This window comes from Meriones unguiculatus, chromosome 16 (genome assembly GCF_030254825.1).
Source record: "Meriones unguiculatus strain TT.TT164.6M chromosome 16, Bangor_MerUng_6.1, whole genome shotgun sequence".
NCBI classification, from domain to species: Eukaryota; Metazoa; Chordata; class Mammalia; order Rodentia; family Muridae; genus Meriones; species Meriones unguiculatus.
The window spans coordinates 30,344,367-30,366,398 of NC_083363.1; the positions used below are offsets into that span (position 1 = coordinate 30,344,367).

The 22,032-nt window shown below is 53.3% G+C and overlaps 1 protein-coding gene and 1 long non-coding RNA gene across 3 annotated transcripts in view; one reads left to right on the forward strand and one right to left on the reverse strand.

The window, feature by feature from the left end:
* Positions 1 to 22,032, forward strand: part of Tfeb (transcription factor EB) — a 52,929-nt gene that overhangs the window by 8,808 nt on the left and 22,089 nt on the right. The window contains exon 1 of one of the 2 annotated variants that reach the window (XM_021640006.2): positions 20,705 to 20,954. The exons of the other annotated variant lie outside the window; for it this stretch is intronic. The gene's annotated coding sequence lies outside the window, so the exon portion shown is untranslated. Of the gene's footprint in view, positions 1 to 20,704; positions 20,955 to 22,032 lie in introns of those variants that run through there. 2 annotated transcript variants of the gene reach the window in all.
* LOC132648373 (uncharacterized) lies at positions 18,748 to 21,184 on the reverse strand. Its single transcript, XR_009586773.1, has 2 exons — positions 21,082 to 21,184; positions 18,748 to 20,252 (listed from the first exon to the last, which is right to left on the reverse strand). It is a non-coding gene; the product is annotated as an uncharacterized LOC132648373 (long non-coding RNA).

The following is a 22,032-nucleotide window of genomic DNA, read 5'->3' on the forward strand; positions in this document are numbered from 1 at the left end:
TGTGGGTTCTGGATATACAAACTGTGGTCTTCAGGCTTGGGCTGATCCCTTCCCAAAGGCCCTACCTCTGAGCCAGGGTTGGATTGTATTTCCTGAGTCTTAATCCCTACCGTGAGTAATGGGGATTAAATTTCAACCCTTAGGGGACACTCCAGCCACACCCAAATTTGAGCATCCCAGGAAACCCAGCACTGTTTAGCCATCTGATTCTAGGTCCTGCTCTGGGACAAGTGCTTCAGAAAGTTGTGCTGTCTGTTAAAGGCAGAGTGAGGTAGACGGTGACAGCGCTGAGCACATTGGCCTCGGTGGCCTCGGAGCTTGTGGCTGAGGCCGAAGCTGCTCCGAGCATGATGGGTGTCCTGGGACATTGTTGGCATGAGGCTGCTAAACACCTGTCACCTTCACACAGGGCCACAGGGCAAGCATTTGATCACAGAATCTTATTCATTATCGAGTCGTGATTGTGATGACGGGGAAGGGCACACATGCGTGTGGGCACCAGAAGACAGCATATGTTTTGTTTTGTTGTAGACAGGGTCTCTCTACAGATCCGTGGCTGTCCTAGAACTCACTATGTAGACCAGTCTGGCCTTGAACTCACAGAGATCCACCTGCCTCTGCCCCCGAGTGTTGAGCAAAGGCGTGGGCCACCGTGCCTGGCAGAATACAACTTTGTGGAGTCGGATGTCTCCTTCCACCTTTATGTGGGCTCTAGGAATTCATGGGTCCTCAGGCCTGCATGGTGGGTGGACACTTTCATCTCTGGAGTCCTCTCACCTGCCTCCAAATCCCACTTCAGACTAATAGTAAGCACAGATGCACATGAAAAAAGTAATTATCCTCTTCTCTGCTCAGAAAGGTGCTAGGAAGACCCCTTGCGAAAAGACGTTCTATCTAGAGGTTCTGGGCTCCTTTTTATTTATGTTATTTAAAAAATTATATGTATATACTCTAGTGCGCACGTGTGTGTGTGTGTGTGTGTGTGAGAGAGAGAGAGAGAGAGAGAGAGAGAGAGAGAGAAGCTGTGGTGCTTATGTGGGGGCCCGAGGACAACTTTTGGGAATTGCTTTTCTCCGTCTACCACGTAGGACTCAAGATCTTGAGCAAGCGCCATTACTCACTGTCATACTGTCAGCCCGTGTGTGGGTTTTTGTTGTTGTTTGTTTTTGTCTCATGTAGCCCAGGCTGTCCTTAGGGTTGCAGTGTAGTCAAGGATGGCCTAAACCTTTCATCCTCCTGCTTTCCTCTCCCAGGCACTGGAGTGACAAGTATGCGTCACCATGTCTGGCTTTGTTTGTTGTAAGACTTGCTTATACCCCGGAGTGTCACTCAGGCTGGCCTTGAACTCACAATGTTCCTCTCCTAGTCTCATCTTCCCAGTGCTGTGATTACAGGTATATGCCACTTGGTCCTTGAGGGTAGTCCCTTGTCAGGAGGGCTGGGAGCTCAGGGATGGAGGGGTCTTTAGAAGTAGGAAGCGGTTGGAAGGAAGCTGACAGAAGTCGAGGACGAGGGAAGTGGCAGGGAGGAGCTTACAGCCCCAGGTAACAGGTGATTGACGTACCAGACCTCGGATGCCCTCTCAAGACAGGGAGTTGGTCTGTCTGGGCCCATTCCTCCTGCCTGGAGGAGAGCCTCCACAATAGCGGTAAAGCCTTTCAGGATGAGTGAGTGAGCAAATGGAATCCCAGCAGAGGCCCAGGAACAAGGGCCGAAAAGATGGCTTCTCCACCAGCTGGTACCCAGGGCCTTAAGCACCGCTCAGCAAGGACCCCGATCCATGGCCTCCAACCTGGTTGCTCCTTGCCCCCCTCCCTTGTCGTGATCCAGCCCTAGGTCTTCTGGCTTGGGATGCCCCGCTTGCTCCTCCCCATAGAAAAATTGCCAGAGCTCTCACCCCACCCCACTTCTCCCAGTGGGTCTGCGGGGAGGGGCGGGGCTTCCGCCTGTTTGGCAAGGGAAGTCACAGCCTGTCCCTCTGGTTTGTTTATAATCAGTTTGGGTACAGCACCTGTTCAGCCTCCTGTGGTCCCTGAGGGGTGCGGAGTGGCCAGGAACTGACATACTACACTGTCCACCCCCACTGTCACTCATCCCTCCCAGTTCTCGCCAGGTATACTCAGCTGTCCCAGCAGGGCAGTGCCGGCTGGCTCTACCCTGGGCCGATTGGAGCCTTAGCAGCTGGCTGGTACCGCCTCTGTGTTCTCGAGAGGAGGACGGAGGTTGGAGCTTAATGAGCCAGCAGCCTCGCAGCCCACGGCGCAGCCCATGGCCTTTGGCACCATGAGGGGCACCGGATATGTACTTGGCACCCAAGTCTGTACCCTCCAAGTAGGTGGCTAGGAGCGGAAACCTGTGGAAGCCTCAGCAGAGGACAGAGAAAGACAGACAGATAGCAGATAGGATAAGATAGGCGGAGGAGGCCTCTTGACTCTCAGGTGGGCCCTCAGCCCGTCTTGCCTTCTGGACCCTAGAAAGGCCACACCCTGGGTTGTTGTGCTAGGGGTCACTGCTGCAAGCCCAGGAGGCTTTCTTCCTGGACAGAGTCCTTAGGCATTCTGGAGGAGAGGGGAGGCCCTGGGCTGTTCACCTGCTGGGTAGAAGCCATGGGACTCTGAGGTATGTGTACTTGGAGGACAGTACAGCTATTCCTCTCTGCTCCATCACCACCTCCCCCCTCCGCTGACCTCCTCCCCCTCTCCCTTTGGTCGCTCCCACAGAACCTGGACCAATCCCACTGTCCATCTGGACTGCATAGGCTCTCCCCACCTCTCTCAATCCCACTCTATTGATCCATCAACTCTATTTCTTTCTCTGTCTTCCTCCTTTCCTCATGCCCGGAGGGTGACCTGGAGTGAGCCTCCGGGTCCAGCCATTGGGAACTCAGAGGAATGGCCCGGAGTAGGGTGAGGCGCGTGTATAGGCACCTGGCCTCACGAAGTCCCTCTGTCCTAATCTGGGAAGGGGCGTCCTGGTCAGGGTGAGAAAGAGGGTGCGGTAGCCAGGTCTGGTCGGCTGAGGGGCAGCCTGCACCCTGGGTTGTGTTGGGTACATTGAGGGGGGTCTCTGTAGAGAGGGCCGCACGCATCATCACATACTTTAGAACTGTGACTAATTATAGGTTACCATTCAGAATTTTTGAGCCTAATTATAGTGTTTTTCAAAGCCAGGTGTGGGAAGAAAATATTAGAATTTCTATTACAGTTTACCTATATCTTGTCCTTTCCTGCGCTGTTTTCTTGTGAAATAGAGCACTATTGCCAAAGACAGCACAACTATACGGATAAAAGTGACTGGGTCAGCAGGACAGCTCAGGTAATAGAGGGACTTGCCGTTAAGCTCCATGACCCGAGCTTGGTCCCCAAACCCACACGATGGGAGGAGGGAACTGACTCCTGCAGGTTGTCCTCTGACCCCCTCAGGAGTATCCAAGAAAAGTAAAGAAAGGCGGGGTGTGAAGGGCTGGAGGGATGGCTCGTTGGTTAAGCATACAGGCTGCTCTTGCAGAGAACTGGTGGTGTTCCCAGAACCCACATTCAGCAGCTCACACCACCTGTAACTCCAGCTCCTGGGGTACCAACACCCTCTTCTGGCCTCCAAGGGTACCTGCACACACACACACACTCACACATAAAGATCAGCTCTTGTAAGCTTGGTATGATGGCTCATGCCTTTGAGCCTAGCACTTAGGAGACAGAGGGAGGTGGATCTCTATGAGGTCAAGGCCAACCTTGAACTGTTTTACATAGGGAGAAACTTAAATCAAGTAAGCAACAACAACAAAAAACAACTTTTCATCCCTTCCAGAACTGGCCACTACCTTGGCTTCATTTTTAGTTAGTTGTCTTTGTTTTGTTTTGTTTTGTTTTGTTTTGTTTTGTTTTGTTTTGTTGATACAGGGCTTGTCTGTGTAGTCCTGGCTGTCCTGGGACTAACTCTGTAGACCAGACTGGCCTGCAACTCAGAGATCCACCTGCCTCTGCCTCCCGAGTGCTGGGGCTAAAGGTGTTCAGCACCGCTGCCTAGCATGTTTGCTTGCTCGCTTGCTTGCTCGCTTGCTTCCTTTCATTCTTTCTGTTGGTGTTTTGCCTGCTTGTATGTCTGTGCGAGGGTGCCAGGTCCCCTGAAACTGGAGTTACAGACAGTTGTGAGCTGCCTTGTGGGTGCTGAGAATTGAACCCAGGTCCTCTGGAAGAGCAGCCTGTGCTCTTAACCACTGAGCCGTCTCTCCAGCCCTACTTACTAGTTTTTCAGTTGTGTGTCTACAAGAGGACGTGTGCATGCAAGGGCAATTGTCACAGCAGGCCAGCAAAGGGCATTAGATCCCTTGGAGCTGGAGTTCTAGGTGATTGAGAGCCGCCCGCTATGGGTGCTGGGAGCCGAACTCAGGTCTTCTGTAGGAGCAGTGTGGGCTCTCAGGGTGTCTCCAGCTCCGACCTTGGTTTTAGGATGAGTGACTCCTTGCTTCCCTTTGTTGCCTCTTTCCTGGTGACACTTTCCTGGCCTTCGGGGCTAAGCTCCTTGGTTCTCTGGGTTTAGATTTGTCTGACTCTGTTCGGCATAGGTGAGTGCCACTGGGGACATTCGTGCCTGTGTGGCCCTTTTCCTCCTTCCTGGTGGGTCTGAGGGATTCCCGTGTGTGTAGCCGGAGTGTGCTTCTTTTCTGTGCTGCACAGTATCCCTCTCTCTGCCCATAGACCTCTGGGTGGCTTTCCTTTTTTGGCTACCAAATAACATTCTAAGAATATCCTTGTGTGAGTTCTGTGGGGTGTTGGTATGCAGATTTTTCGTACAGTGCTTATGACCACAGTGGGCTCCGCCCAGTATAGCCTCACCTGGTATTCTGAATGGTTGTACAACCTTGATCTTCCCTGGGGGCTCCCTGGAGTTCTGTTGCTCTGGAATCTTGCCAACATTTGGTAGTGGTGTTATCAACGTTTGCCATACTGGTGAGTGTCTTCTTGCAGGTGTAATGAACATTGTCAGACCCAACCTTTAAAAAGTCTGTGCACTGTGTGTGCAGTACCCACAGAGGCCAGAAGAGGGTGTGGGATACCCTGGAACAGATGATTGTGAGTCACCTTGTGGGTGCTAGAAACCAAAGCTGGGTCCTTTGCAAGAGCACCAAGGGCTTTTAACCCCTGAGCCATCTCTCCAGCCCCTCGTTTTAGACATAAATCTATTTTTTGCATGTTTTGCTACATGCATATGGTAAATAGTTGATGTACAGTGGGCCCTCCGTCTATGAGTCCTGCGTCTAAGAATTCAGCTAACTTTAGATTTAAAATGTTTGAAAAGGGGACTTAGTGGGTCAGAGGGCTTGCTGCTCTTTCAGGGGATCTGAGTTTGGTTCCCAGTACCACACTGGGTCTCTCGTAAACTGCCTATAACTCCAGCCTCAGGGGGATCCAGCACCCTCTTCTGGACTCCACGGGGTCTGCATTTTTGTGTATAAACCCACTCACAGGCACACACAGACACTCTTCTGTAAGCAAAACAATCATGTTAGGTTTGGAAGTAACCTAGGGACGACTTAAGGAATATAGGAGGGTGTGCACTGGGTGAGATGTCCTATGTGTAAGAGACACTAAACATTTCTGGATTTTAGCATCCAGAGAGATGTTGGAATGAATCTCCAAGAATACTGAGGAATGGGAATGTTTGTCAGCAATTTCTGACGACAGGGAGTGGATATAATGAGGGTAGATCAGCGGGGCCTAGTGGCACATGTCTGTGATCCCAGTACTCAAGGAGGCAGAGGCAGGCAGATCTTTGTGAGTTCGAGGCCAGCCTGGCCTACAAAGCAGAATATAGGACACCCAAGGCTACACAGATTTCTTTCCTTTCTACCTTTTCAGTGATGGAGGGAGTCTCTGATACCACTGTAGTAATAGAAAGCTGCCATTAAGTCAGGCTTGAGCAGGAAGGGGACAGTTGGTCTTGAGAGGAGACCCCACATGGCCGTGCCTACTATGGGGACACTCTTTCTAGAAGGTGCACACCCAGCTGTACTTCTGGCCCTCCTCACCAGCGCATCTTACACCGGAGGACTCTGCGCCTTCTATCAAAATTGTTATGTCCTTCATTTTTAGATGTTCCTAGGCCAGTAGTTCTGGGGTGGGGGTGGGGGGAGAGCAATTTACTGGCCAGCGGGACATTTGGCAATGTCTCATGACTTTGGCTAATGATACTTTGAAGCATCCTAAAGAGGGTGAGTGTCCCACATCAGAAAATGGCCTGGCCCCAAGTCTCAGTGGTATGGTTTCTGAGAAGTCACGTGCATTGTGCCTCAGTTTCTCGCTCTGGAAAACAGGAGTGGTAGGGTTGCTACCTCTATCCTGCATGGGGCCGTCATCAGAATGGGGGCACAGGTGTTGGGGAAACTGTTGGTAAGAAACCCGGCAGCTACTGTGTTTCCCAGACAAGCTGGGCCTTCTAGCTCCTGCCCTCCTTCCCTCCCTCATTGTGTCCGTGTAGGCTGTGCTAGAGGCATCAGCTGATGAGCTCTGGTGCCAGCGGGTCCCTGTAGGGTACCGCCCTGAGGGCCCCAGGTTTTTGATGAAGACTGCAGAAATGAGAGGCGCTGTGGGAGCCCTGGGGCCCAGGCAGAACCGATTCCGACTTTGTCCTTTGCTGGAGTCCAAGGTTGTGGGGGAGATAAAGAGGAGCTTATTCGAGTTCCTTATCTGAGGCCCAGCTGCAGGTCCAGGGCAGCGTTGGGGGCTCCGCATGTCCAGCCAGGCTCACGTCCAGCTTACCCTTCACATTCCTTCCTGTTTGCTAGCCCGGGGCAAATCAGAGTCACAATTGTCCTCTCTGGTCTTCTCTCGCCTCTCTTTTCTTGGCTTCCTTCATCTCACTGGCCTCTTGGCCTTTTCCAGGAGTCCTGACTGGTCCACTCTCCCTACTACACTTCCAAAATGGGCTGGAAAGAAAGGGCCGAGGGAACTCCTCCACCCTGAGGTGGAGGTGGCTGCTAACAGCCTAATAGCTACCTGCTCTCCCAGAGAAAGCCTGTTGGCTTGAAGGTTCACCCTTACTCCCTTCACCACTGAGCAGGCTCTTGTCCCCTCTTTGACAGGATCTTAGCGCAGAAGCCCAGGAGCCGTAGAAATCACCTGTGTGTAAGAATGGCCTCTCTTGCTGGGCCGAGTGGGCACGCCTTTCTCCCAAGTATTTGGGAGTCAGAGGCAATCAGATCTTTGAGTTGGAGCCAGCCTGGTTTACGAAGGTTCCGGGACAAGTTCCAGGACAGCAAGGGTTACACAGAAAAATCCTATCTTAAAAATAAAAGATAAATAAAGAAAAAGAAAAAAAAATAACAGTTTCTCATAGGGCAGTGTGCTCCAATTTATCCAGTGCCTGATGGGTGACATTCAGGTTTTTCTATCAAGAGGGGCTATAAGACTGTGACCTGGGTGCCTGGAGGCCAATTCCTGGGTGTGTGACTCGTGAGGAAGGTGGAGGAGAACTTCGCTGTTCTCTGGGAGAAGCCTTGTCTCTCTGTGTCTCTCTGGGTGCTTTGCCACCGAAGCTAAGAAAGGCTCTTTCTAGGACTAGAACCTGGGGTTGTGGAGACTGGAGCCAGCCTGGCTAGGTAGGGTAGGCTTTGCAGGGGGGAAGGGAAGAGGCTTCTGGTTGGAGCTTCCCTCTGTGCTCTGAGCAATCCTTGGCCACATTTGCAGCTCCCAGGGGATTGTGCAACTTCCTCTCACTGAGGTGTAGGGGGCTGGGTGAGAAACAGCACTGGGGAAATGAGGAAATGGCTGGGGCTTGGGTGGGGAATGGAGCTGAGCACCCCAGAGGGCCTCCTTCCAAGGGTACCCTCTCCCAGGTCCGTGCAAGTGTGTGTGAGCATGTGTGTGACGTTTTCAGAGGAGACCATCCCCTCCGGCCACTCTTTTCACTGAGACTTTGTCTCACCTTGTGTCTTAGATCGGCCTCTCCCCTTCTGCCTCAGCCTCCTGGGGGAGTGGACTGTGGCAGAAGGGAGAATGAGAAAGGTACAGCAGTTGAAGGGGAGGACACCCAGATCTAGTTAGGAGCAGAGGATGGTGGGACTCGTGGGAAATTGGGTGTGAGCGAGCCACAGCTGGGCATGGTCTCCAGATGTCCTCGCCCTTGTCTTGTTTCTAGGTCCTAGAGAGAAGGCTGAGCAGGTGTGATCTGTTTAGGTGACAGCCGGTTCCATTTCTGTTGGGTTGGGCCATCAGTAAGAGTTTGAATCCCAGCTCTGCCACCTCCCAGCTGTGTGATCCTGACAGGTAGCTTGCTCTCAGTTTCCACATCTCTAAAACGGAACTGACAAGTGTAGTCCCCTCTCTCGGGTGCTCATCATGGCTATTAAAAGTGCTCAGAAACGGAGCCTGTTCATCAGTAGGTTCTCCACAGCTGTTAGCACCAGTGAGCTGTTTCTGTGTCTATGACAGAACACGGCCAAGCGGATTACTTTGTTATTGTTCTGGGTTTGAATCAGGCCTTGCTGATGCTGTACCCCCTGGCCCTTTAGGGGATTATTTTTGGTCGAGGGTGCTGTGGTTTATGTCTAGCTGTGCAGTCTGGAAGACCTGAGTTGGTCCTCTCTGAGTAGCTTGCTGTGTGACCCTGAGCCTCAGTTTCTTCACACTGGAAGTGAGGACCATAACAGTTTCTGCTTGCTAGAGAGATGGGGAAGACGAGGTCAGGTAGTCTAGACCAACATGAGTAGCCGGTCACCTTCGAGGCTTGGAATTGTGGCTGTATGGATACGGAGGGGCTGGTCATAGAGGGCTTTTTAGAACTGTGGACCAGGCCACTAACGGAAATCATGAAATCGGGGCTGCGATGTCCATGAACACATTTTTCTTTTTGTGATTTTATCTATTTTTATTTTATGTGAATTGGTATTTTTCCTGCATGTTTGTGTGAGGGTGTTGTATCCTCAGGAGCTGGAGTTACAGCCAGTTGTGAGCTGCCATGTAGGTGCTAGGAACTGAACCTGGGTTCTCTGGAAGAGCAGTCAGTGCTCTTAACTGCTGAGCCATCTCTCCAGTCCCTCCCTCCCTCCCTCCCTTCCTTCCTTCCCTCCCTCCCTCCCTCCCTCTTTCTCTACTTCCTTCCTTTCTTTCTAATATGTAAGTTGGGTGGGTTTTTAGATATGTGATCTCAGCACTCAGGAGGCAGAGGCAGGCAGATCTCTGAGTTCGAAGCCAACCTGGTCTACAGAGTGAGTTTCAGGACAGCCAGGGCTATGCAGAGAAATCCTGCCTCAAAAACCATAAACAAACTGAAAAATTATGCATGCTTTTATGTGAGTGTATGCTGTGTGAGTGAGTTCTCATAGAGGCCAGAGGAGAGCCACACCCTCCCGGGGCTAGAGGTTCAGGTCGTTGTGAGCCACGTGATGTTGGCGCTGAGAACCAAACTTAGGTTCTCCAAGAGCAGGAAGCACAGGGGCATCCCTCCAGCCCTCCACAAACATTTTTAAAACTAAAAAGGAATAAGAGAAAAGGATTGCGGAGATGGCTCATCGGATTATAGCACTTGCTGTGCAAACGTAACAGCCTGAGTTTGAATCCCCAGTACCCACATAAAAGCCAGGCATGGCCACAGATGCCGGTAACTCCAGTGTTGGGAGTCAAAGACAGGAGGATCCCGAGAGCAGCTTGTCAGCCAGCCTAGGTGGAACAATTCAGTGAGAGAGCCTCTTTCAGAAGAATGAGGCAGGCATGGAGTAACAGAGCAGGACACACACACACACACACACAGAGTGAGAGAGAGAGAATAGAACAGAACGATTTAGTTGCGCAGTGCCAGTATATCAGGAACTTCTGTTTTGGAAAGCTCTTTGCTTTGTGTGTACGTCTCCAAGGTCAAATGAAATACATCTTTCTGTGAGTCATGGCTGAAAACTTGGGGCCATGGCCTTAGAGACTGTCTCTCCTGCGCAGGGTTTATGCTACTGTTTATAAGGCCCAGCACCCCAGTGGGGCTGAGGTATCCATCCTAAAACCCAGGGATATGGCTTGTGGGGTGGGGCTTCAGGGCCCAGTTGTTCACAATCGAAAACAGAGGCTGGGTGATGGATGTGGAGTGAGGGATGGGGTGAGGAGAGGAGACAGTTGGGGTATGGTTGGTTGGCTGGTGGCCTAGCGGCTAGAGAGCCTCTAGAGAGGCAGCTGCTTGTTTTATTGGTGGAGACTGCAAGGCTGGGCCTGGCAGGAGGTGCCACGTGTGTCAGAGCAGGTTGGGTAGGCATCACTGGGGACACTGGGGAGGGCTGCTTTAGTGCTCCAAGATGGGCATTGTTGAGGATTCAGCGTTGTAGCACCCCACCCCTGCTTGCAGTAACTAGGGTGACACATGGGGTTCAGCCCTTTTCCTCTTCTTGCCTTGTAACCTTTGAACTTTCTCCTGCCCTCTGTGGTCCCAGCTGGCTCCAGGGGGACTGGTCTGTGACCTGACCTCAGCTCTCAGTCCTGCTCCAGGAGCCAAAAGCCTTTTATTCCTTAAGGCCTAGCCCTGGCAAGTACTCGGGCCATTCTGGGCCTCAGTGAGCATCTTAACCCCTAAGCTGGCAGCCTGCCGGTGGCAATACCCGTGCCTGTGTCGTGACTCAGCACGGATGGAGTGATCGCAGGAAGTGTGGAAGCTCTGGGTGGGTTAGTGTTGTGGTCTCTTGGGCTGCAAGGGCTGAGGAAAGTCATGAGGACATCAGCTGCCTCTCTGGAGAATCCCCCTTCCTGCCCACCCAGTGATGGAGGGCAGTGGGAGGAGCCGTGAGGAGAAGCCCGTGATCATGGAAGGCTGGGGCTCTGGAGGTGGGGGGGGGGCGGGGGCGAGACCACCAACCCCAGCCTCAGGAGCAGCCCCTGCATTGAGTCTCCTGGAAGCCCCGCCTGAGGTTTATGTTGCTAGGGGGAGGGGCAGTGCCCAAGGTAGCCACCAATTTCCAGGAAGCTGTGGGCTGCCTGCAGCCCTCTAAGCACAGAGCCAAGGGGCTCAGGCTTGAGCTCTGTAGTGCAGTGTGGCGATTAATAAAAAGCTGTCTGCACTGAGTACCCGCTGTTTGATTGTGAGACCATGAGCTAAGGGCCGCAGATGGGCCCTGTGTATGGAAGCCGCCACGTTGTCCTCTTTCTCCTGCCTGTATTGGGGGAGCCTGGATCTGGTCCTCCAGGGACTGTGTCACACAGCTGACCCCTTCCTTGACCCTCTGGGTAGGGAATCTAGGTCCCCAGGTGGGCTGAAGAAGGAGGTCCCAGTGACAGAAGAGCTAGCCCACAGGGCTGCTAGAGCTTTCCAGTTGCTCTTGGTCTGGGTCTTCAAATTCTCATGGACCCTGCTGACCTCTCTGCCAAGTACTTGAACTGATAAACCCAGATCTCCCATGGGTTTTCCCAGGATGGTTTCTGTCATGGCCTTGGTGGTCAAGCAGGCATGGATGGTGGGATTTGAAAAGTGAAACATGGGTGATGGAAAATGAGAGGTGTCAGTCGAAGGAAGCAAAGCCTCATATGGCAGGAGACACAGTACCCCCTCCCCTAGGGACAGACCATACAGCACAGCAAATTCAGTGAATGATGATGTAGGAATTATGTATTTCAAAATAGCTGAGATCAAATTTTAAGTGTTCTCGCCATCGCCATATGATATTTGAGGAGTCAGACATGTTAATTAGCTTGTTTTAACTCCCCTGCGTTGTGTGAGTATATTACAACACCGATTGCACCTATAAATATGTATGCCGTTTATTTGTTTTCACTTTCCATGTATGTGTGGGTACCTGCAGGGCGCCTGTGCACGCGTGGTGTTCCAAGAGGTCAGACCGGGGCATCAGATCGCCCGGGCCTGGAGTCACCAGTGCTGGTGAACCACCACGAAGGTGCTGGGGACCAAACTCAGGTCCTGTGCAATAGCAGAAGGGGCTCTTCACTGCTGAGCCATCTCTCCAGGCCCTGTGCGTGATGAGAGAGCCAATGTGGTGGCCCATGCCTTGAATCCCAGCGCTCGGAGGCAGAAGCAGGCGGAGCTCTGAGTCAGGACAGCCTGGTCTACAGAGTGATTTCCAGGACAGCCAGCGCTACACAGAGGAAACCTGTTTCAAAAACCAAAACAAAACCAACTAACCAAACAGGCAAAAAATGAGGTCTGGGATGTAGCTCCGTGGAGGGGTGCTTACGGAATGTACAAAGTTGTTAGCGCCTTCAACTGCTAGAAGGCATTTAAAAATTATTTTTGTGTTTGAACATGTATGGGGTGTGTGTGTGTGTGTGTAAGTGTACATGCCAGAGGCCAGAGGAGGACTTGGGGTGTCTTGCCCTGTCAAGCTGTACCTTACTCCTCTGAGATAGGATCTTTGCCCGAGCCTGGCGGCCAGCAGAGCCAGGGACCTGCTCCCTGCACCTGCTGGGGTTACAGGTGTGCACGCATCCACCCGCTTTTCTCCTGGGGATCTGAACTCAGAACCTGGTGCTTCCCCGGGTCTCTCACCTGCCGAATCGTTCCCCTCCCCCAATCCTCCTTCCGTCTCTCTAACGCCCCATAGCACTGGAATCCTGATGTTAGAGCTGCATTTTCCAGAGGGACCTGGAGCGAGGCTGTGTGGTTACCTGTGGCATCACTGAGGCTGGACCAGGTGCTCTGACTCAGTGTCCCAGATTGGCCCGAGACCCTGTCCCTCTTCCTTCCTCTCTTCCCAGAGTGGGGCTTGTACCCCGAGAGCCCTGCCCCTCTTTTTTCCAGCTTCCCCCCCCAACCCCCGCCGGCTCCCAGCATGAGACGGTCTCGTGTGCCTATTCTGTGGTCCCTGGAGACACTTCAAAGGCTGGAACCCAGCTTCTCCCAGCCTGAGCTTCCCCTCTGCAATCAAGCCCACACCCTGCCTTGCTGCTGGCGAGCGAGTGTGCTGCACAGTACAGGTGTGTGTGTGTGCGCGTGCGTGCATGCGTGCACAAGTGAAACAAGACTGTGATTTCTGGGGCAGTCGGTACTTGGAAGGAGACCCCAGCCATGGGGTCCAGCTGGCTGAGGCTTCTCTGGATTGACCTGCTGTGTGATAGCAGTCCTGGACTGTCCTGCTGCCCCTCTCTGGTCCCTGCCCACTGACGCCCACGGAGAGAGCCAGGCTGTGTCACTGGAGACCCATTTCACAGGTGAGCAGCCAGGGCCATGGCTTTCTTCTTTGTGCCCTGCTGAGGACTGGTGCCTCAGTTTACCTCGTGTCGGGCCTCTCTGCAGCTCTCAGGTGGCTGTTACTCCTCTTCTGTGCAGGGCGGATGGAGGATGGCCCGGGCTGTGGGTGCCTGTAGGCATGCCTTGCCCGGCCGTTCAGGTGCTCCTCTGTGCAGGCTGTCCGAGGGTGACACGGGGCTCATCGAGGGGCTGGAGGGTAGCAGGAGGTGGTGCTTCCCTGGCGGAATGTCCCCTCCCGGAGGGCTGTTTGCCCACTTATTCTTAGCTGTGACTCATTACGGAGTCTATTTTTAGCTCTTGTTCCAAGTGTTGCCAACGTGTGGTGCGGGGCGACCCCTGTGGCTGCCTCTGAGGCCCAGAGGAGAGCTGGGGCAGGCTGGCGTGTTCTGCACCTGTCGTGGCTGGTGTGCAGCAGGTGTCATGGTTGTGCTCCTGTGTTGTTCTCCCCATCTCATCCTGCCCCAGTACTGTGGATGCAGGGAGTGTGGGGGTGATGTGGGCACGGCACTAGCTACAAAGCGCAGGTCGGAGCATGGGCTTCCCAAGGTAGGCTTGAGGACCCCCGCAGACGAGTCTCAGAAAAGGGGAGCAGGCCAGGATGAGATGGGGCAGCCCAAGGAGATGCTAATAACGGGAGAGGTGGGTACAGGGCTCCGGTGAGGACTGAGACAGAAGGCTTCTCAGCTTTTCTATAGATCAGATGACGCCTGGGGTCACCCAGTCCTGCAGTATACTGAGGAATTGGTTCAAAAGTTTGGGGAATCGGTGTATACCAGACCTAGTGACGGTGGTGACTTTGGTGCAGGAGCCATGTGCACACAGCACACACCTCATCTCTTCCCCTGTCAGCTGTTAAGACAGGGAGCCAGAGAAAGCTGAGGCCTTTAAAATGCGTATGTGTTCATTTACTAAGAGCATCTATTATTGCTCCTTGGAAATCTTCACACACGTGTATGCTGAATCTTGATCATACCCCCGACTCCCGTACTTCCCAAAGCTTGGTCTTGAGAACATGGGCGGTGGCCCCAGACTGTCTGGGCGGGGTAGGCCTTTCCTTGCTTTAGTCTAAGGGGTTCACGTGTTTTCTCTGAAAATGAGGTTCTGCCACCTCAGGTAGCCTGGGGCTCGCTAGTGGGTGACCGCATGTCGCTTGTCCTCTAAGGCTTTCTGCCCTGCTCTTGGTTGGTGACTCCACAGGCTCAGAGTGTGGACACAGATGAGCTAGCTGCTCTGGGGTAGAGCGTGGAGCCCTCCACACTGGGGAACCTTGGAGACTGTAGTCACCCCAGAGCTGGCATGATCCTGGACAGAGAGGCCCAGCTGCAGGGCAGAGCCCCCAGTACTACACAGAGAGCTGTGACCAGGGCCCAGCACGCCATCCTGAAAACTGGGCCTGGCATGGGGACCTTTCTTCCCACTTCCCCTGTCCCCTCTCGGATGTTCTGTCTCCTGCTCTGTGAACGAGCCTTATGCTACCCCAGCCCCGGCGTCCAGACTCCATCATAGCCTGGAATGTAGACTCATCTGTAAGAGTTAAGGGCTGACCTCCGCAAGGCCCCACCGGCCTCGTAGACTGTTCTCAGGGCACAGGAGCAATCTCTCATGGTACAAATGCACATGCATGATGGGCACACACACATGTATACACATATCTATACACACACATGTATACACATATCTATACACACACATGTATACACATATCTACACACACACATATCTATACACACACATGTATACACATATCTATACACACACACATGTATACACATATCTATACACACACATGTATACACATATCTATACACACACATGTATACACATATCTATACACACACACATGTATACACATATCTATACACACACATGTATACACATATCTATACACACACACATGTATACACATATCTATACACACACATGTATACACATATCTATACACACACACACATGTACACATTGACATATACACACTTTCATACACACACACATTCACAATACACACATCTATACACAGACACACACATACATACACACATATATATATACACGTACACACATTTCATCCACAAACACACATATACACACATATGTACACATCAACACTCATACATGGATAAACACACACACAAACACATGGATTAAGTACACCGTGGGAGGCTGTTGTGCCTGTGACCTACCATTGTCACTTGGCTAGGGAGATGGAGGTCTTTGACATAGAAGATGGGCCGTCATCCATCTGTGTCTGATGGGCGAAAACTGTCCCTGTGACTTTTGTGTGTGACCTTTGGGGAGTGTGGGCAGAAGCCTATGGAGGCCCCAGATCTGTGTGAAATAGTATGTGAAACCTGTCGTGGAGCCCCAGAGGGAGCCAGGACAGTGAGCTCCTGTCACAGGTGCTTCCCCGGGCTGAGAGGAGAATGGGAAGTGATTTCAGCACCGGGCCCTTTCCGTTTGGGCCACAGCCTGAGATACAGGCAGCATGGCTTTCTCCCTTTTCCCATGCCCACAGGTGCTCCATCCTCGCCCCTCCCTGCTTGCTCCAGCCTGCAGCTAAAGGAGGCAACATGGGGATCAGGGGGGTACCAAGCCCCGGAATGCAGGCACCAGGCAATCCCTGCCCCAGAGGAAGTGGCCTGCCGAGGTCCAGTCTGGGACACCGTGGTCAACACCTGATACCAATTGAGTGGTTTTCTAGCTTGAGACCTGCCGGGGAGGGAGCGGGCAGCTGAACCTGCCCACCGCCTGTCCGACACCCTGGCCTCAGCCGGCTGGTGACTCATTCCTCCAGGGAGAGTGCCAGCAACTCTCCTGGGGCACCCTGAGGGTATTGGTACAGGCGGGATGGCCGGACGTCCTGGGTGCCTCAGATAGCCTGTGCAGATGGGGTCCTCACCTGGGCAGGCTGTAGGGGAAGCAATAAGGTCCCACATACCCCCTCCCTGACCATCCCCACAATACACTGTCCCTGTTGTGTAAGAGGTCCAAAATCCCTCACAAGTGAGCAGGCAACCAGTGGGTAGCCTCAGGAGCCCCTATCCTGAGTGGCCTTCTCCCTGGACTGAGGGTAGGGAGCCCTTGCCCACCCTAGTAGCCCCTGCCCCAGCTCTGCTGCCCAGGAGGGGTGGGAGGCTCTCTCCAGGGAGATGAATTCTTGGCCCGAGCCCAGATGCTGGCCTGCCCAGCTTTGCTTCAGGGTAATGCTGGGTGCACACACAGCCCCATTGTGTGACTGGGCCTCAGGCCTGCGTCATGGGCCTAGCCCTGGCGCTGTCAACAGCAGTGGCTCCCTGGTCTCTTCAGCAGCTCCCACAAGGGCCTGAGCGCGCAAACTCCGATGAGGGGGCGGGCGCTGGGGGCTGGTGATTAGGAGAGAGTCCTGGGGTAGGGCCGGGAGTGCTGGTGCCTGCTTTCAGGCTGACTCCTGAAATTGCATGACTCCAGCTCTTCATAGCCAAGCTGAGAAAGCAAGGCAAACTTCTTCCTGGCCAATACCCCCGGGATATAAAGGGAGCCTGGTACATGAGGATCTGGAGCCCCCATGTGCTGTGTAAAACGAGGTGAATAACAATAAAGATGGGATGGTTGCTGGGGAGAGCAGGCTCTGCCTCAGTTTCTCCACTCTAGCTGTATTGTCCCCTACTAATAAGGATAGGGAGTCTAGAGGTGAGGTGTGGCCAAGACTGGGCCTAGACTCCTCTCTTGAGCTCCATAGACTGGCCCTGAGCCCCCTTCACTGGCCTAGGCGCCAGTGGGAAGCAGGACATTCTGCCTCTAGATGATTCTATTCTGAGAGTTTGGCTTGAGTCTCTACCTCCTCAGGTTTCTAGCCTGAAGGGGCCTCTACAGCAAAGGAGCCTGCCATGGGCAGCCTCGTTCCAGGAAAGAAGGGTCCTACTTCTGCCTGATGCCCAAGTCTGAAGGCCAAGGAGAGAGTTCCTAAACATGCCTTGTGGAGTCTGCTTTATGATCTCCATAGTTGGACTCACTCCAAGGGCCCGATTCCCACAGCCCACCTCCCTAGCTACCATGTCCATCCTGGGTATGAGGCCTGGCGCCTTCCCTCAGTACCACAGCAAAGGGATGGGGCATTCCTTTGTGACTATCAGCCTGGGAAATGCCAGAGCCGGTGCATGGGGACAGGTAGAGACTACAGAAGCTGGAAGGGGACCCCCAGGCTGCCTGTCATCCTGCAGTCTCCCCTCTACTCCATGATGCTCAGGCTTCTCGCTCTGTTTGTACCTTTCCCAACACCCTGCCATGGCGTCCTCCCCCCAGGACACAGCAGTGGGTGCGACAAGCCGTCAATGTGTGAGCATGGCAGGGATCACCCAGAGGGAGCATTGGGTACCTGCTGCTTGAAGGATTGTGGGAGGTACCGAGGAAGAGAAACCCCAGGACAAGCTTTGGAGAGCTTACCCAGGAACTAGAAAACTGCCAGGGGACTAGTGATTCAGGTCAGCAGTTAAGAGCTCCTTGTGTGGGGCTGGAGAGATGGCTCAGAGGTTAAGAACACTCACTGTTCTTCCAAAGGTCCTGAGTTCAATTACCAGCAACTACATGGTGGCTCATAACCATCTATAGTGAGATCTGGTGTGCAGGCAGAATGTTGTATAAATGATAAATAAATCTTAAAAAAAAAAAAAAGAGCACCTGTGGCTCTTGCAGAGGACTCAGGTCTGATTCCCAGCACTCATGTGGTGGCTCCCAGCGATCGATTATTCTAGTTCTAGAGGATCCGACTGCCTCTTCTGACTTCTGCAGGCCCTGGGCATGCATGTGGCCTACAACATGTAAGCATTTGAGAACACAGTTGAGCCTTCCTCCAACACATGAAATAAAAGAAAATTTAAACCATTGGACAGGAACGTCTCAATGCCTCAGTTTATTCCTTACTTCCTAGTCTTCCTGAGGAGGTCCATGGAGGAGCACACGAGAATACCCTTAAACGCTTCCCAGCAAGTGGTGAGGTGATGTGTGCATGGGCCAAGAGCAAGAGCAGTGGGACTCGGCAGTCACAGCTGTCTAGCTGTGCAAGGCTGGGGACTACATGTGAAATGCGTGGTGTGCAGAGCTGATGACTGGAGTTTGACCCCCAGATCTGCAATGAGAAGAATTCCTCCCCAAATGTATCCACACCCGTGCTGTGATGCGCAACACACCCCCAAGCAACAGCAACAACAAAACCACTGTGTATATCTTCTGTCCATCCATAGACCCACCCATCCATCATTAAAACCAATTATCTATTCATAGATTGTGTCAATCCATGCACTCATCTCTTCATTCGTCAGCCCACGTACTCATTTATCAGCCACACATATATCCATCTACCTACCCACTTGCCCATCCATCCATTTATCCTCCTATCCACCCACCCATCCACCCATCCACCCATCCACCCATCCACCCACCCACCCACCCATCCACCCATCCACCCATCCATCCATCCACCCATCCATCCATCCATCCATCCATCCATCCACCCATTCATCCATCCGTCCACCCATCCATCATCTCTCAGGTTTATTGAGCACATATGGCCAGATGCTGGGTTATATACTTCACAGTTGGTCCATAGAGAAACTCTCCAAGACGGAGGTTATTTTAATTTTATACACCAGGAACCTGAAACTCCATTCAGTGAGAGAAATTGATGAGACTCTCACAGCCAGGAAGTCACTGATCGATTCTGCCCTGTCTGTCTTAGAACACAAACACGTTCCAAAACCATTTTTAAATTTTCTTTTATGTACGTGAGTGCTTGACTGCATGCATGTCTGTGCACCACATGTCTGCCTAGTGCTCACAGGCCAGAAGGGTTTCAGATTCCCTGAAACGAGAGTTACAAATCGTTGAGTGCTGTGAACAAGACCTGGGTCCTCTGCAAGAGCAGCACCTGTTCTTAACTGCTGAACCGTCTCTCCTGCCTCAAAACACGTGCTGGTGATGTCGAATCAGATGGGGTGTCCCTTGGTGTCCTGAGTGCTTCCTCCTGAGTTCTGAACACAAGAGCAACGCTATCAGATGAGTGACGCGCTGTGGTCCTATAGTGTTGGCGTTCTGGAGCACTTACCTAGAAGCACCCGCAGGGTGGCGGGCGATGCCAGGTTTCCCATCCTGTTGGCATCTGCCGACAGGAACCAGGAACCCGGTGTCACCGTCATCACCTGGCTGCAGTGTTCTGCTGCACATGCGACTCTGGCAAGCATTAGTGATCCTAGGGACAGTCTTACCTGCCCCTGGCTCAGAACGTTCTGGGCACACAGTTGGTACTACGTCTGGCACTGGCAGTCTTCTCCAGTGGCTGACTCTTGCATCCTTGCTTCTGAGGTTCCCACAGGGAGGTCATCTCCTGTCACTGCCTCATTCACAGCTGGCCCTCCTAAGCTTGAGGGCTAGCAGCTCAGTTTCAATCCAGATTCCTACCGACTGACAAAAGAATCTTTTATTTTGGAGGTTTCTTAGGCGCTACCTGGGAAAGAGGGTCCACAAGTCCTAAAAGGGCAGAAAGCTGATAAAGTGCAGATTATGGTGGTGTGCTGTTGGCACCCTCTCGTGTGTGTATGTGGGGGAGGGAGAGCCTTAGGTCATGCTCTGAGGTTACCCAAGGAGGGGCTAGGGCTTGTGGCTAGGGTATGTGGGGGGTTACTGGGTGGATGTGGGTGTCATCACCTCTGCCTGCTTATGTTAGTGCTTACATGGACTGCTTGGGACCGTGGATGTTGGGCCAGAGGATGCGGCTGGACCCTCAGCAGCTTCTGCTGGGCTCACCAGAGCCAGCCTGGTGGTCAGTCCAACCCTCTTCCCACAGGTCCCTTTGGTCTGTGTCCAAGGCAGCCCCTTCCCCCAGGCCAGGCACCACGGCACAATCTGTGTTTAACAGGCATAGGTAATAGGCATGAAAGAGGAAGCTGGCAGGATCTCCCTTCGTGTGCAAGTGTGTGTTTTTTGTACATTTCTGACACCGGCTAGTCCTTTCCTAGTCTCGCCAGGTTAGAGCCCCCTGGGTGCTAAGCCTTCACCTAGAAAGATGTGTGACCATGGTGGGTGGCACATAGCCAGCAGCCAGAAGTCCCCTATAAAGAGAAAAATACAATTATTATTTTGTTTTTTTGCTGAGACAGAGTCTCTCTCTGTAGCTCTGACCATCCTAGAACTCACTGTGTAGATCAGGCTGGCCTTGAACCCTCCTCCTGAGTGTTGGGATTCCAGGCCTGTGCCACTACACTCCCCTAACAGCTACCATTCTTCCTTTCCTTTCTTTCCCTGCTCCTGCCTCTTCTCTAGGCCCGTGGCTACCCTGTGACAGTCCGTTAGTCATCGGGGAGTCCAGCCTTCTGGTGCCCCTCCCTTTGTGTGCCCATCAAGATGCCATTTGTGGAACATGGTGTGTGGGTGGGTTAGTTTTGCAAGGTCACCCCTGTTTGTTCATAGGGAAGGACCTATCATGTCTGCTCTGAGGAGAACGGCCACATCTCTGGTTGCAGGTCCATCTCTCCCAGCCCTGCCAGCTTCCTGCTAGGGGTCTCTACTTAGTTGGGCCAGGGAGAGAGAGTCGGAAGAGGGCGTGGTTGGCCAGGGGCATGGCTCAGTTGGGAGAGTGCTTGTTTGGCATGCATGAAGCTCTGGGTCTCGTCTTCAGCCTCATGTGGAAACAAGCCTAGTGGCTCACTCTTGTAATCCAAGCACACAGGATGTGGAGGCCGCAGAGCAGATCGAGGGCACCCTCAGCTCTGTAGTGAGTTTGAGGCCATGGTGGAGGCTCCCTGAGATGCTGGGTAAGAAAGCCCTCAGCGTGAAGCTGGTGAAGGACAGACAGGAGGGCTGGGGCAGGGCTGGGGCTCACCACACGCCACCCACGGGCAGGCGCACCACTTGGGTCCCCGTGGCCTTAACCCTTCTTACCAGGGGTCACCTGCAGCTCTTCTCTTTTGATGTTTGGTCACAGTTTGCGTGTCTTGGTGGTGGTGTCTGCCACCGTCGGCCTCCCCCCCCCCTGACATCTCCCTGCTTACCAAGAGTCCCCCCGCCCCTTTGCCCATTGCTATAGAAAGGTTCCAGGCCCAGGTAAGCTGGCCAGGGATGGAGAGCTTGTGGCCTTGTCCTTGGGGTGGTTTTCCGGTCCTCTCTCAGGTTTGGGCATCTTCCGTATGTGGGGAATGCGCTGCTGGAGTCACAGCCCTGTGAGGGGAATGGAGCAGCTCAGGGTCCTGGAGGAGGCAGAAAGGCATGGAGATGAAGATAATTACTTGGAGTGGTGGGGGGGTGCTGCCACCCCACCCCCACCCCAACATGGTCGGGTTTCTCTCCGTCTCTTGGGAAGGGCAGATGGCTGATGTTTAAGGACCGACAGAAGGTAGAATTGGGGTGAGGAGAGACCTTCACGTTCCTCTCGTACCTTCGCATGGCCGGGGAGATGGCCGCAGGTGGCTACCCGGGATGGAGCACTGGGGTGCTGGTCTAAAAAGTGCTTTCACCCAGTAGAGGAAAAGGTAGCTTTCAGGGTAAGTGTCCCCTGGTGGGGCAGAGAGGCCACCAAGTGTCCCCAGGCAGTGCAGGTACAAGGCTGAGTGCTGGGTCAGGCAGTTGACATCCCTGAGGACCCCCTCCCCCGCTGTAGGATAGCACCCCTCCCCAGCCCCAGGAAGGGTGTTCTCTGGAGCCAACTCACTCTTGGGCCGGGCAGGAGAGGCTGTGGAGTTAGAGAAGGGCCCTCAGCCGAGGGTTCTGAACCACTGCTTGTGACACCCAGTGGCCTTCGTCCACACTGGCCACCCTGTCCTGCCCCCGCCAGGCCTGAGTCACAGCGAAAGCAGAAGCGGCCAGACGCTGTGCCGGGTGAAGCGAGGCAGAACC